Source organism: Bubalus kerabau, chromosome 3, assembly GCF_029407905.1.
Source record: "Bubalus kerabau isolate K-KA32 ecotype Philippines breed swamp buffalo chromosome 3, PCC_UOA_SB_1v2, whole genome shotgun sequence".
Lineage (NCBI taxonomy): Eukaryota > Metazoa > Chordata > Mammalia > Artiodactyla > Bovidae > Bubalus > Bubalus kerabau.
Window position 1 is genome coordinate 16,811,570 of NC_073626.1, and position 15,878 is coordinate 16,827,447.

At 40.9% G+C, this 15,878-nt stretch overlaps 1 long non-coding RNA gene across 1 annotated transcript in view; it reads left to right on the top strand.

The window, feature by feature from the left end:
* The window catches only part of LOC129645513 (uncharacterized), a 112,655-nt gene that overhangs the window by 33,916 nt on the left and 62,861 nt on the right, over window positions 1–15,878 (top strand). The window lies entirely within an intron of this gene.

Genomic DNA, 15,878 nt, shown 5'->3' on the forward strand with positions numbered 1-15,878 from the left:
TTTAAACTGGTGCTGAGATAGGAGAGTAGGCCCTGACAGGCAGTAGTTAAGGGACACACATCTATTCTACGCATGTCAGTGGTAATGATACTGTAATTCTCTCCAAAATGTAGTTCTTTTAGTGTGTTTTGACAGGCTGGTTGTTATTCCAAGGGTCTGTATCATTGGAGACACAGAGACTAGATACTAATATACATATATGCATATGCATGTGTTTGTATGGCAGCATATATTTATGAAAGAATTCAAGAGAGTGAGTCATATGCAATAAATATTGATGACTCTGCAGCACTTTATTGTGTGGTATAGAAAAATATGGAAAATTTTAGGAACTCGTGAGCCCAGGAGAGGTCGAGTCACCTTATTTTCCAGAACCTTACTTTGTGTTTCTGTCAAATAAACTATAGGGACCAATGGGAACCTAATGTGATTCTATCTTTCTAAATAAAAAATAAGACACATGGATTAGCTTAGTGGTTAAGAGCATAAGCTTTGGTGTCCGGTTTACTTGAAATAAGACTGCAGTTTCTGCCATTGAAAAGTTCTGTGGCCCTGTGGAATTGATTAAATCTCATTGTCCTTCAGTGTCCTTAAAAGTAAAATGAGAAATTGTAATAGTGATCCACCTCTTAGATTGTTGTATGGATTGCATGCACTAAGGCATATAAAGCATTTTGCAGAAAACATGGGGAGGAATACTTATTACAAAAATGGTAGCTTCTTTAATGGTGATAGTTATGGGAGTGGTGAAAATTGGGAAAAGTAAATCAGCAGAACGAAATCAGCTTGATTTCTTTCCATTGACTGTTTGGTTTTTAAAGCGTTGACTGGATACATTTTCCCTGTCCTAGCAAAGTAGTGCATTTCTTTGTAAAGTTTAGAAGTAAGAAAAGAGCTAGTCTGTAAATCACTGAAATTCTATTAGCCCTCATTATTGCCACAAATGAATCCAGGCTCTAGGTAAGGAAACACTTGCATTTATTATTTTTTCTTGCATTTATTATTATTATTAAACACTTTCATTTATTGCAATTATTATTATTAAACACTTGCATTTATTATTATTATTGAACTGTAACACATGTAGCATATTGACCCCTTTGAAGTTATATAACCGAGTGGCTCTTACTATATTCATAATGTTGTACAACCATCACTGATACAAAATTTCAGAACATTAGCAGTCCCTTCTCAATCTCTCCTCCCTCCAGCTCTTGGTATCTGCCAGCCTGCTTTCTGTCTTGTGGATATGCTCACTCTGGACATGTCATAACAGAACCATGTACTAGGTGGCCTTTTGTGTCTGGCTTCTAACAGTTGCATTGATTGAATCAGTTCATTAGCAGTGGAGGGGTGTGTGTGTATGTGTATGTATAAAATCATCTTGCTATCTGTGTGTCTAAAAGCAAGATCCAGGATCTGTGGACTGGAATACAGGAGACTCAGATTCAAATACAGTCTCTAATATTACCTGGCAGTGTCACTGTGGAGGTGTGAGTTAATCGTTGGAGTCACAGCTTACTTTGCACAATAAGGGCTTGGGTATTAAACTGTCTCAGCTCCAACATTGTCCTGAAATCCTGTGACCCTTTGTTAAAAACTGTTCCATAAATGAAAACCTCCACACTGAGAGTGACTAGGATGAATGGTGTTTCTCACATTAGAATTGGACATCTCAAGAGTTCAATGTCAGCTCAGTCAGCAACCTCCAGACCACCTAGCCAGGATTGTCCTGTTCAGAAGTGCTGTTCTCTCCACCCCACCCCACCCCCTGCAGCTCCAAATCCAACGGATATGCACTGGCAACCAACTATATGTCAGGCACTGTATTTGATGCTCAAAATGTGAGAGAGACATAATCCTAATAAGGAAGACAAATAGTATTTGCATTGTGCTCAGTGCTCAGAGAGCAAAAGAAAACTTCTGAACATTCCTGGTAAAGTCTGATAACTTTCCACACAAGTGTCTTTGAGGGCATATTTTAAAGGCTGTCAAAGAATTAATATGGTGAATAAGATGATGAAAGAGTGGTAGTTCCTAAGCATAGAGAACAATCTTTGTAAAGATAGAAAAGTATAAGAAATATCGATGCATTCAGAGAATAGAAATGACTTCATTACCACAGAAGTGAAACCAAGAACAATGGCCAAGAGGCCAGACTCCACGGTCGGACAGTCTAGGTTCAAGTAATACCAGCCCCATCACTTATTTAGGTGAAATGCTAGGTCAATTATTTAACCTCTCTGCTTCAGTTTCTCCACCTGTAAAATAAGAATGATAAAATATTGTAAGAATGTGTTTTTGGAACACCCTCAGTCAATGGCTCTTTTAATTAGCATTAAGCGGAGGGGATTTGTGAGCACACAGAGGAGAAAGCAGAGAGGAAGACAGTCATCTGATCATAATGAAAGGTCATTTTATATGTAAACATGTTACCTAAGAGGATCTCTTACATAATATTGAGGGAGAGTCATTACAGGGTTCACACTAGACACTAGTGGCCATTTGTATAGAATTGTGAAGGGTAAGTGAGGGAAAAAAGGTGAACTGGAGGAAGAAAGTTAATTTGGGGAAAAAAAAAACTGAGTTGTGGAATATGCCAGTGTTTGGGCTTAGGTGACTGGGTGAACTGTGGCCATTAACACCTGAAGAGGAGGAGTCAGTCATTGGGAAATGGGACGGATTCACTTTTGTTAAGTTGAAAGTGTCTGTGGGATGTCAGCTAGAGATGCCCAATGAGTGCTTGGATATAAAACAGAGCCTCAGAAAAAAAGTCTGGGATCATGATGTCCAACAGAAAGCCAATGAGAACCTCAAATGCAAATTCTCTGGCTGTCGCTGTTTAGTCGCTATGTTCGACTCTTTCGAGACCACATGGATTGTAACCCACCAGGCTCTTCTGTCCACGGGATTTCCCAAGTAGGAATACTGGAGTGGGTAACCATTCCCTTCTCCAGGGGATCTTCTGAACCCAGGGATCAAACTTGGGTCTCCTGCATTGCAGGCAGATTCTTTACCTCTGAGCCCCTGGGGAAGCCCCCCATTTCTCTGGTAGCCACTCACAAAAGAAAGAGTAAATAAACAGGTGACACTCACCATAATTGTACATTTTACTTAACACGATAGGTCTACAATGTTAGTTCATTTTGTCATCACTACAAAATTATTAACAAGACAGGTTGCATTTCTTTTTTTCTTGCTAAGTCCCATGCCTACTTTACACTCAGCACATCTGAAGCCACATTTCAAGTGCTCCATCATCATAACGTGGGTCAGGGATGAGAGTTCTAGTGGGCAGTGCCATTTTAGAACTTAAGAGTGTGTCAAACTGATTTATGTAACCATTTCTAGTTGAGAAATTTCAGGTACTGCGGTAGGAGCTGAGAACTCAATGGTGAACAATGCAGACACGGTTTTCCTGACTAGTTATTAGAGGATAGGGCTTCTGCTGGCCTAAAAATTTTGTTTGTGTAAATTAGACGAAGGCACTTTGCCCTGGGCAGAGCCGTTCCACTCCAGGGATCACAGAGCACAGAAGGGATGTTTCTGTTTGCTCACCTCTTCCACACTGAACCTTCACTTGGAACAAACACACCACCAGTGGGGACTCCATGAGGAATACAGGCACTTATAAGTAATTAGAAGAAAACAGGGTGAGTGTTATGGAGGACGCTCATGTAAGGGGACTCAGTTGTGCAAAAATCAGAGAAGTCCACCCTGAAGTCATGGCATCTAGGCTAAGACCTGAAGGATGACCAGGAAGAAGACCAAAGGGGAGTTGGGAGGGCATCCCAGCAGAAGGTAGGGTACACTGAAAAATCACAGAGGCAAGGACCTCAGGGAAGGTCAGGGAATAAGAGAAGTTTAGACCATGCGTGGGAGCAGATGTCTGTCAGGGCACGAGGTTGAAGAGTCCAGGGGTTCCTCTGCCGGGGGAGCAGGGGAGCAGGGGACAGGCAGAGTCCTTGTTATGGATATCAGTGGTCAACAACAAGGGATCTGGCAAAGAGCAGTCAGAAACACAGAGCAGAATGCAGGAATGGGTCATGTCATAAAGGCACAGAGAGAGAAAAAAATTCACCTTTTGAAAGAGGCCAACCAGATGTCAGATGCAGCCAGCAAGTCAAGGAAGAGGGGATATGAAGAGTGGCTCTTGAATCAGGTACTGGAGGCATCATTGAACACCTTGGTGAGCACGGTGATGAGGAAAAGGGGGGAGAAACCAGTTGGCAGTGATGGCAGAACCAGTGGAGCATGCAGAAAGGAAGCTGCTTTAAGGGAAGCAGACTGTTGGGAAGAAAGTGCAGAAAGTAACATTCTTACGAAAAGCACAGTACAGTGGAGAACGTGTGAGTTGCTGGCCTTTTGCTTTGTTTTCGTCTTTAGTTGTAGGATACCAGCGCCTCGCTAAAGTTCATTTTTCCATTGTTTGCTCTCCAATGCTGTTACACCAAAGCAAAGAAGTAACCTACCGAAAAGATAAATTTCTCACTCATTTAATACATAGTCTTCAAGCACATACTTCATGCCAGGAGCAAAGCAACAGCTGCAGCAACAATATTCTGCTGCTGCTAAGTCACGTCAGTCGTGTCCGACTCTGTGTGACCCCATAGACAGCAGCCCAACAGGTTCGTCTGTCCTTGGGATTCTCCAGGCAAGAATACTGGAGTGGGTTGCCATTTCCTTCTCCAACGCATGAAAGTGAAAAGTGAAAGTGAGGTTACTCAGTCGTGTCCGACTCTTCGCGACCCCGTGGACTGCAGCCTACTAGGCTCCTCCGTCCATGTGATTCTCCAGGCAAGAGTACTGGAGTGGGGTGCCATTGCCTTCTCCAGCAGCAACAATATAGGAGTGGATTTATTGATAATTCAGTATGTGTCAATCACTCAGCTCACTTTTTGACAGATAATGTGTCATTCAGTCATTCCCATACCTTCACTGGGCATGTGCTACTATTTTCCCATTTTACCAGTGAGAAAAACTGAGACTCAAACAAATTAAATAGCTACCCAGAATCACATGATTATGCCAATCTGGCATATTTACTCTAAAACCACATGTTCATGACCGCCCTGCTACCAGCCAACAGAGTCAATGGTTGTCCTTTGGTCCATTATCACTTCTTGTTGGAATTTTGGTCAAAACTCTTCTCTTGAAATTCTTCCCTAGTTAACTCTGAGCATGCAGGACACTGACTTCAGCCTAGTCACGTGCTTCCTTTGAGTAATTTGCATTGTTCTCATTAGGTAGTACAATATGGTGTTCCCCGTTCACTTGGCTATTGTGCCAGATCTTTATTATCCTTGCTTTCGTACCTGGTAGACTTAAGGAACTTTCCAGTTTTAAAGTTGTCTAACATTCTCTGATTTTTTTTTTTTTTTTATCCTTTGAATGAAAGGATCCCATGAGGTTGTTTCTTCCTGGGTTTGTCTTGACACCTGAACCATAGCTGGATAGAGAACCCTATCTCTGACACCTTCCTCTTTCTATTCTTCTTTTTCTTTCCTCCATTTCATTCAGAGTGTTGATTCAATGACCAAAGGTGCCTGGTCCAATGCCAATGGATACAGACCACAGGAAAAAGGTATCATCACTGTTTTACAGACGCCTGCGTTCCAGAGGATCTCATCAGAACATAAGAGCTCTTTTGGATAATTAGTAATTGGTCCTCACAGCACCCCTGGGAAGTACCTGGGTGCATAGCAAAGATACACAGAGCATAAATGAGCATTTCCGGAGTGCAAGACAATTTCCTCCTCAGTGAAATGGGGACAATTACAGTGATCCACCTTACAGGAGTGTCAATTATTCACAGTCTAAAAGCCCTGGGAATTGTAAACCACTCTAGGAAGACATACACACTGCGTAGTTGCGTTGCACTTAATTGACATTCTTCTTTCCCTACCCTGCATCCTGCAAATCACAGCACAATGACACCCGTGGGTTTACCTTGGGCCCTGGTTATTGACATGAAGCCTGCCTCTCTGCATCACAGATCTGCCTGGATCACACCAGAGGATAGAAGAACAAACCTGCCAGGTGGTGATGAGCTGATGACAAGCAACTTAAATGGAATTCTGACAGGCCTTTGCAGATTTGTACATAAATATAATTAATCAACACAGAATACACGCTTAATAGCTGCAGGTAAAGCAGGAAGCAAAGTATGAGGATAAAGGGGAAACAGCAGATTGATTGAGGCAGGTGATGGGAATCTCAAAAGCCCACCTGAGTGGTGATGGGCAGAAGTGAGGTGTTCCAAATAAGCTGCTGAGACACCTGCCTCCAGCAGCCCACCTACTTTGGTCCTGTTCACTTGGGCCTCTGTCTTTCCCATCCTCTATCCCCACCATCTCATTCTCATCTTTTTGTGTGTAGCTATCCTATCTCTCTGTTGGATTGAAGCTGTGAGCCTCAGGCAAGGAATACAGCCTATATGTTATGTTAATTCAATTAAACATGAAACATTTATAAACACAAAACCACCATTTCTGCATCACTGCTCTTCACCTGTGGAGCTGCTTATGCATTTCATTATGGTAGCACATTTCCCACTCGATTCCTTCCATGTTCTTTGTTTCAACATTGTTTCCTTATATAACTTCTCATTTTATGCAGCAGCTCTGATTTTTCTTGTCCTTATACAAAACTATACATTGTTTGCTGCAAAGGTAGTTGTAGGAATGAGTGACTCTAATAAAATAAATGTGAATAATATTTCTGGATAAAAGAACTCTTCTTTTTCTCTGCTGACCACCTAAATCCAAGATTTGTCTCAAGATACATGGGACAGGGATGTAGTCCAGAATGTAGAGGGGAAACTGAGGAACAGAAGAAGAGGCTGAGTGATCAGCAAAGAGGGAGTCAGAAGCAAAATAAAAAATTGATAAATAGACTATCCAAAAAAGAGTCTTTCAAAATACAAGCTAGACAATTCTTTAGAATTTCTTACTAGAGAACATCACTACTGAATGCTTTTTCTCTCAAACACATGTGGTGACTTACTCTCCATCTGGACCCTTTTTAGGGAGAAGTAATGGTAATCCCATTACCTCTGTGATTTCTAGAGAAGTTGAAATAAAACAGATCATCCCTTGCTATAGAAAAGGAGGCAGAAAGAGTCAGGTGCATTAAAGTCCAAAGGTCTTGGGACAATCGCACAAACTCCTCAGACCCGTGACTAGCCACATTCCATGTTTTTACATATGACTGTAAAACTGACCCGTGATGGATTGCCTGCATCAAGGGGGAAATTGGTCCAATGACCAAGATGGAGTTTCTATATTTGCTTTAGGAAAATGAGGAGTGAGCGTGTGTATTTTAATTCTAAAGCTGTATTGAATAAAAAACCAAAAATATGAAGCAAGTTATAAATGTAGCAAGGAATGATTTCCAGAACTCTCTCTCCAAACAGAATGCATCATAGTGGCTGGAAAATCATCCACTGTAGAGCTAAACAAAGGGCCTTCATCTCTCACCCCTTCACATTAAGTGAGAAAATAGAGCCCACCAACCAAGGACATCAACAATAACTCTCCTCTGTGAGCTTAAGGAACATTCTCAGCTGCTCAGGTCATTGATATCAAATAAGAGGAAATTTAAAGAATCCCACCCAGACCTCACAGCAGTGTCCACGGCTTGTGTGGATATAGACAAGCACGCGCTTGGGAGACGTCTGACTCAGAATAAGCTTGTCAAAGCTGATTTAAAAATAGTCTATCATGCTGTTAGAAAACACCTCATTATAAGGAGGAACTCTGCTTTGGGGTAGTTGGTATAAACAAACATAGTATTTAAGCTTTATAGAATAATGTTTTCTTGTTTTTTTTTTGCAACACTTTAAAGATAGGGTATCATAGAAGATAGGAGATTGCAGAAACCAAGAAATCTATGAACTCACACACTGCAAATGCATATAACATACATTGAAATAATAAGCACCAAGCTACAATATATTACTTGTGCCTGAATTATCCAATTTAGGTATTTGCATACATTGAAGTTCTAGTCAGTCCGTTCTATCAGGTTTGTGCTGTATCAGTCTGGTGAAGGAAGGGCCCAGGGCATTCATTTATTATTTATTCACTTATTTGCAAGATTTATCCAGCATATAGTCTCCAAACAGCTAATAGCATTTTGCCAGGGTAACTCTTCTTAGATTATTTAACGTTAGAACCTTGGAAACATGAAGTTGGTGGGGGGATTATTTTGGCTTTTGGAGCATTGTGGCTACATAGAGGAACACAGTGACATGGGATTCATTTAACAAATTTTATTTTTAAAAAGATTAAGGAATAACATGGCTCAACTATTTCTAATTCGTATTCTGAAGAACAATAATTCTGCATCCCTAAAGATACTGAAATAGTGTTAATATTTGATATAACAGCCTGTTAAGACACTATCCTTGGCTGGAATTGATGCCGATCAAATTTCAAGGTAGGTTGGCAATCAGGTGATAAAATGTTTATAGACCTAAACACAGCAGCATGAAAACAATTCTGACTCCCTTTTTTTCTCATGAGATCACCAAGAATTTGTTCTTGGCCCCATGAGAGCTCTCTTTGTCACAGTTGCCTGTATTTATTTACCTGCCCCCTCCGATGCCTCTTTGAATGATTTTAAATAAATACCTCTGGCTCATATACAGCAGAGTCCCAATAGAATAGTGCTGTAAAACGTCATGGGCTTCCCAGGTGGCCCAGTGGGTAAAGAATCCACTTGCAATGCAGGAGACGCATGTTTGATCCCTGGGTTGGGAAGATCCCCTGAAGGAGGTCATAGCTACCCATTCCAGTATTCTTGCTCAGAGAATCCCAAGGATGGAGGAGCCTGACTGGCTGCAGTCCATGGGACTGCAAAAGAGTCAGGCACAGCTGAAGCAACTGAGCACTCACACAAGCATAAATTGTCCAGTGTGAGTAGAAGGATGAGATTTTGGGAGTTCAGGGAACTAAAACAGGATGGTCAGCATCCTAACAGCTTCCAATTGGAAGCAAAATCTCAGGTAGCATCCAACAGCTAGTGTCTTGTGATTGTAGGGAACAAACATGGATTTAGTTGCAGGTAACATCGGTTCTAACATCCCAGGTCAGCTGGGGGAATTTGTACGCATTGCACAATACTGTTCAAGTTGATGGAATTCCCACAGGATCAGGTGACCACCTGGGTCTTTCCTCCAAAATAAGTGGAAAACAGAGATTCTTTTCAAATAAACAATAGAAGAAATCCATTCTTCCAAAATAAGGAGAAACTTTCGGTTTCCATGTATTTCCTGCAGAGAGTAAGGTGGTCACCGTGTCACTGGGCTTTGCTGCTGCTGCTGCTAAGTCGCTTCACTTTAATATCGTGTTAAAGGGACCTGGGAGTTTAAGTAGTAGGCTTGAAAACTAACTGAAAATACTCGAAGATCTCTGTACTGGATGACCTCACAGGCTTTTCTATCTGTACCTCCGTGGACTTGGCTCCTTAGAAATTGCCAATGCCTTGGAAAGACTTCAGACCACATCTTTTCAATGACAGTCTGAGTTTACAAGACCTCTCTGTGACAGCGGCCAAGTGATCTGGCCAGGATTTTTGTTCCATGCCTGAACTAATTCTTTGCTGATAAAGTCAAACCTATTCCAATGGCCAATCTTTACACCCTAAAATTCCTCAGGGAATTCCACAAGCTCAGTCCAGCTCTCACTCAATCCTAGTCTCTGTGAAGCCTCTACATGGAATCCTGGCTGCGGCAGCCAGCACTTGCTTATCTCCCACTTCTCTTTCCAGAAAATTGACCCCCCTCCCAACTACTTCAGCAAGGTTATCTAGTTTCATTCTGAGGTTAACTACACTCAAACTAGAAAGAGATCTTTTTCTCCCTCTGTTTATGAAATGAAACATTTTGGAGTCTACAGAATTGCTCTGGGGAGACCCTTTGTTATAACCCTTCCCTCATGATGTGTCTTTTCTGCAACATACAGCACAGGGCAAGATGCTGAAAGGGAACTGTGACTTGATGTTACAAGACTTAGTTCTAACCCTGTAATCAATTACCTGTTTGCATTTGACCGACTCTTTAGAATCATTGTGAGTCGCATCTTTCTCATATCAACCTGAAGGAGACCATCTATGTACCATGTGGGCAGGATGTATTAATATAAGAGAGTTTGGAAAAATATTTAAAGGGCTGCGAGTGCCTGCCAGCATAGAGTAGTTTTCCACTTACAGAACAGTCATTACTTTTCATTTTGCCTTTCCTTTTTCCTCTTCCTCTATTTTTGCTTTTGTGTCTCATCTGTTTACTCAACTGGCTTGAGTTAGTGATTCCAACCATGTGTCAATGAGGTATGACAGGGCACTGGGGTTTTCAAGATTAATAACACAGGTGTCTATCTTTAAATAGCTTATAATCCCGTAGGAGAGACACAGCAAACCTAAGATGACTCTTTGAAAACCCGAACAAAGACATCTATGGGCTTTCATCATCCAAGAAGACTTCCTGGATGAGGTGATATTTCAAATGGGGGTTGAAGGAAAATATGCAGGAGACGGCAAGTTGAAGAAGTGGGAAATCATAACTTCATTTAAAGAGAGGAGTATGTACAAATGCTTGGGGATAAATTAGCATTAAATATTTGGGAATTCAAATCAGCTTGATATTGCAGCCACACAGTGTGAATGGTGGAGGGAACGGGCAGGGCGTGAGGCTAGCATGATGGTCAGACCCTTTCAGCTCAGGCAAAAGATCTCAGTCTTTACCCAGGGTGTGAGCAAAAGATGAACCTTTGCTGTTGTTGTTTAAAGAGATCCCATCTGTGTTGTTATGAACAAGTGCAGATGTGTGGGGACCAATTGTGATATGATAGTTTCCCTTTTGAGATCATCCAGGTTTGCAGCCTCCTCCCTTCCTGTAAGGGCTTCCCTGGTGGCTCAGATGGTAAAGAATCTACCTGCAATGCAGGAGACCTGTGCTCGATCTCTGGGTTGGGAAGATCCCCTGGAGAAGGAAATGGCAGCCCAGTCCAGTATTCTTTCCTAGAAAATTTCATGGGTAGAGGAGCTTGGTGGGTTACAATCCATGGGGTTGCAAAGAGTCAGACATGAGTGAGTGACTGAGCACATACACACACACACCCTCTTATGTGGGGCTTCCCAAGTGGCGCTGGTGGTAAAGAACCCACCTGTCAATGCAGGAGATGCAAGAGACCTGTGTTCGATCCCTGGGTTGGGAAGATCCCCCGGAGAAGGCAATGGTACCCCACTCCAGTATTCTTCCCTGGAAAATTCCATGGGCAGAGGAGCCTGATGGGCTACAGTCCATGAGGCTGCAGAGTTGAACACAGATGAGTGAATGAGCATCCCTCCTAATAAATTAACTGGTTGGGTAATGTCCTTCAAAATGATTTAAGTTTTATTCCATTGCAAAAGCTGAGTAATTAGAGTTGCTAAAGATTGGTAGGTGTTCAGTAACCCAACTGGAATGAGTGATTTTAATTAAAACACAGGTGAGGAAATGGAACCTCACACTCCAAAACCACAAGCACAATGGCCATTGCATTGGACTTGGCAGGGTGTTGGTAGTTATTATGTCCTGAACCAAATAGATATGGTGGCTGACTTAACGTTCCCTGGCATTTATTTTAAGAGAACTGAAGTGAAGTGAAGTTGCTCAGTTGCGTCCGACTCTTTGTGACCCCATGGACTGTAGCCCACCAGGTTCCACCATCCGTGGGATTTTCCAGGCAAAAATACTGGAGTGGTTTACCATCTCCTTCTCCAGGAGATCTTCCCAACCCAGGGATTGAACCCGGGCCTCCCACATGGTAGGCATTGTAGGCAGACACTTTGCCATCTGAGCCACCAGGGAAGATCTGAAGGAAGTTTGAAAAAAAAAATTGGGATAACTTTCTTGATCACATGTAAAGACACATTAATTTTTAGTTTATAAAATAGTTAATTCTCCTAAATAGTTCCAAAATAAAATATAGTCATTGTAGTGAAAAATATCCCCCCCAAAGGTGGTTACTATGGTTAGATATTAATCTTCATGAAGATTGAACCATCGCATTCCTTTGGTCAATTTATTGGTGCTCCTGTATCTGTTTCTAGACTCTCCATATTTCTAATGGTAAACATTAATTTATGGAAGCTAGATACATCTAAATTCAAGTAAATCAATTAACACTAGAAAGTTTTCAAGGGGGAATGTTTCTATTGTCTCTACTGTTGTTCTTGAAAGCTTAGGATTTTTATTAAAATTTTCAAATCCCTTTAACTTATAAGCGGTATCAATAGTATTTTATTAACACAGGCAATAAGGGTTCATTATGTATTCTGTACTTACAGATATTTTGTTTTCTTTCTCCTTCCTCTACCTCCCTCTTCTTCTACCTTCTCCTCCTCCTTCTGTCGCTATTCACTACAAGTAATCTTTTTTTTTTTCCCCCATGCAGTCTTTGGCACTGATTTTGTCAAGCCTTCAGAAATCATTTCAAAGTCTCTTCTTGATTATTTTTGGATACAGAGTTTCACCCCAAGGGAATTAATTTCCTGACCTTTCCGGGCTCCTAATAACTAACACACCCACTCTAACCACATCTATCCAATTACAATTTATCCATAAACTTTGGAAATTAGTTAAAATTACTTAAAAATATTTGTCTTCCATTTACATGGGGATAGAAACCTAGGTTCATTTCCTGGTATTTCCTTTTGCAGGTTAAACCGAACAGTTTCTGTGCCTCATGCTCAAGGACACCGCAGTAGATAGCTTCATGAATTTTCTAACTGGATGTCCATGTGGAGAAATATATCTATTGTTCATTTGAGGCCAGTATACCTGTCATTAGAAGACCCTTACTTCTCAGTAAAGCAATAAGCAATTAGTAATAGCATTAAGGGCTTCCAGATGGCTCTGTGGTAAAAAAATCTGCAGTGCCGGAGACTTGGGTTTGATCCCTGGGTCAGAAATTACCCTGGAGGAAGAAATGGCAACCCACTCCAGTATTCTTACCTGGAACATCCCATCAACAGAGGAGCCTGGCAGGCTATACTCCATGGAGTTGCAAAGAGTTGAACTCGGACACTACTGTCACATACATCACACACACACACACACACACACACACACACAAACAGTAAGTCCCAAGGTCTTTTTTATTTTTGTTTTTAAATAACAAGCATTTCTTACCACACTCTTCTGGTTGAAACTATATTCAGTGCTCTGCAATTTATATTTTAGCCTTTATAATGTTAGCAAAAAATTAATATATGCATGAAGAGTTGCAGTGAACATAATTACAGTGGCAAAGTGATAAACACATAGCTATTTTGCCTGGTAATATTATGTGTTTAACAGGTTTATTTGTTCAACAGTTCTAACTTTAATTATATTTTGCCATTTGGGATTTTTAGACATATAACAATCATAGCTCTTCTCTGGCTATTAGTCTAAGAAGATTGCATTCATTATAAAAATAATCTGTATTTGTTTATTTAATTTTTTTTTCTTAATGCTGCACAAGTAAACTAAAAAATGATAATTTTCTTTGCTGCTGGTGTTATGTGACTCATTTGGATGCTAGATAAATGACTGCCTATTTCTATGCATAGCATCGAAGATACTAAACTGAGTTTTGGCCCCAGGCCTGTTGGATCATGGGAACAGTGCTGAGTTCTCTCACACAAGCTCGGAGTTAGGCGTTAGCCCTCAGGACCCTGGTTCCAGATCACTCTGAGAATCTCAAATGCTTTGGGAAGAAGTCTAACAAAAAATAAATGGGCCACAAGGACTGAAGCTGATATTTGAATGCATAAAGGCCAGATTTTCTAACAGTCAGGACTGGCCCTTTTCTGTTCAACTACAGCAAAATTTTCTCTCTCAAATTCTGCCCTTCAGACAGTGAAGAGAAGATATGGGTAATCCCCAAGGATGGGAGTTTGTAAGAATGTGATAAACTCATGTGGCATCAGTGAATCTTCGAGAAACGTACTGATGAATCTTTTGCAAATTGCCTTCTATAGGAGGACCTCAATACATTGGAGCTTCCGTGGTGTCTCAGATGGTAAAGAATCTCCCTGCAATGCAGGAGACCCAGGTTCAGTCCCTGGGTCTGAAAGATCCCCTGAAGAAGGGAATGGCAACCCACTCCAGTATTCTTACCTGGAGAATTCCAGGGACAGAGCCTGGTGGGCTACGGTTTCGCTTTCATTATATTGGTGCTTAGACAGAAGGCAAGGAAGGCTTCAAGACCAACAGCTTTCTTACCCTTGTGCTATTTCCAGATGCCTTTTCAGGAATTGACCTCTGAGGGGCTCTTTTAGCTAAGCCAAATTATTTCTGCAGTACATTTTTTTTTTTTTTATAAAAGCAGATTGTTTTCCCCCATATCTGGCCTCAAGATACATTTTATTTGGCTTACACAGTGTTGATGTTGGAGGTATAACTTACACATAGTCAAGTGCACAGATCATAGGTGCACAATGTGACGAATTGTACTTAAGTGCATTCTCATGTAACCCCCTCTCAGATCTGTGGGACCCCAGAAGGCTCGTTCATTCTCCACCTTCCCCTTCCCAAAGGCTAACTTGCTTAGAGATGTTTATTTATATTTTTGATTAAAAACAGATTTAAGGTTAAAAAAATAATGACAACTGTCTGATAAGATATGGTTATTAATTTTTATTATTTTGGGATCAAAGTATTTGAGTACAACTGTTCATCCCTGATAAACAGAACTGTAAAGCATAGTGTCATAGGAGAGACAAAAGTTCTTCCTTATTCAATCATTAAGCAAACATTCATTGTAACACATAAAATGTGTTACTTTCTGGAAACAGAAAGATTAAAAAAACAAGAACAAAAAACACACCGCAGACGCTGCCCTGACATGGCTTGTGGTTATGTCCCTTTGGGCTATTATTTTTAACTATGGTTGCAAATGTGTGTTTGTGTGTTTGCACACACATCTTCACATACAGCTTTTATTTGTTTCCCCTGTTTTTTCTCATACATAAACTAAAAGAAAAGACCAGATGATGTGATCATCATGCTGAAAGAACCAGATGGGTGGCCTTAATGTCTTCTCTCTCCCACTCAGGCATGAGGTTAAAAGCATCCTACAAAAGCCACCAGGCCAGCCAGCCTGTACTGCACCTGGTAGATTTACTCTGGTCTCTTTGGTTGGCATTGTGTTGCCTTGGACTGGCTTCTGACTTTTTTCTCCCCAAGCTTCCTTTGGACCACTTGCTTGGTTCTTGTTAACCCCTCTCCTAGAAGGGGCTTTCATTTTCTCTTGCTCCAGGCTCAGAAACCCACGGACCGTCTCCCCAGACAACTCTGGCTGCTAGCATCCCTTTCTGAGTTGTACCCTACCACTACTTAAACAAAAGTAGAGTTCTGATTGCAGGCTCTTTGTGTAAGAAATGAGATTCTCTTGTCCTCAATATGTATAGTTACAATCAATTTTCCAGTTTCCTTGTTTCCACTGGAAAATACAACTTTTTCCTTGGAAATTCTCTTTCTTTGGAAATCTCCTTAAAATTCTCCCCAAGATTTTCTATATAATTTACCAGGTAAATAGGTTATCATTTTTTTTCTTAAATAGGTTTTCCTTATACCCTTGAATTAGGGTGCCTTGTAGTGGAACTCCTGTTTTTAAGGACATGGATATTTACTGTGATCAACAATCTCTAATTACTAAGACACATACATGCCTGTACTCATAATTCATAATATGTTTCTATTTTTTGCAACTGTTGTTTACCATTAATTATTCTTGCAACATTTAAAGTGAAGATAGAAACCCACCATGAACTTGTTCTCCTTCACAAATTTAGCTTCAGTTTGAAAGGAAATGCAACTGATGAAGCAGTGTCTGTGTATCATGAATTAT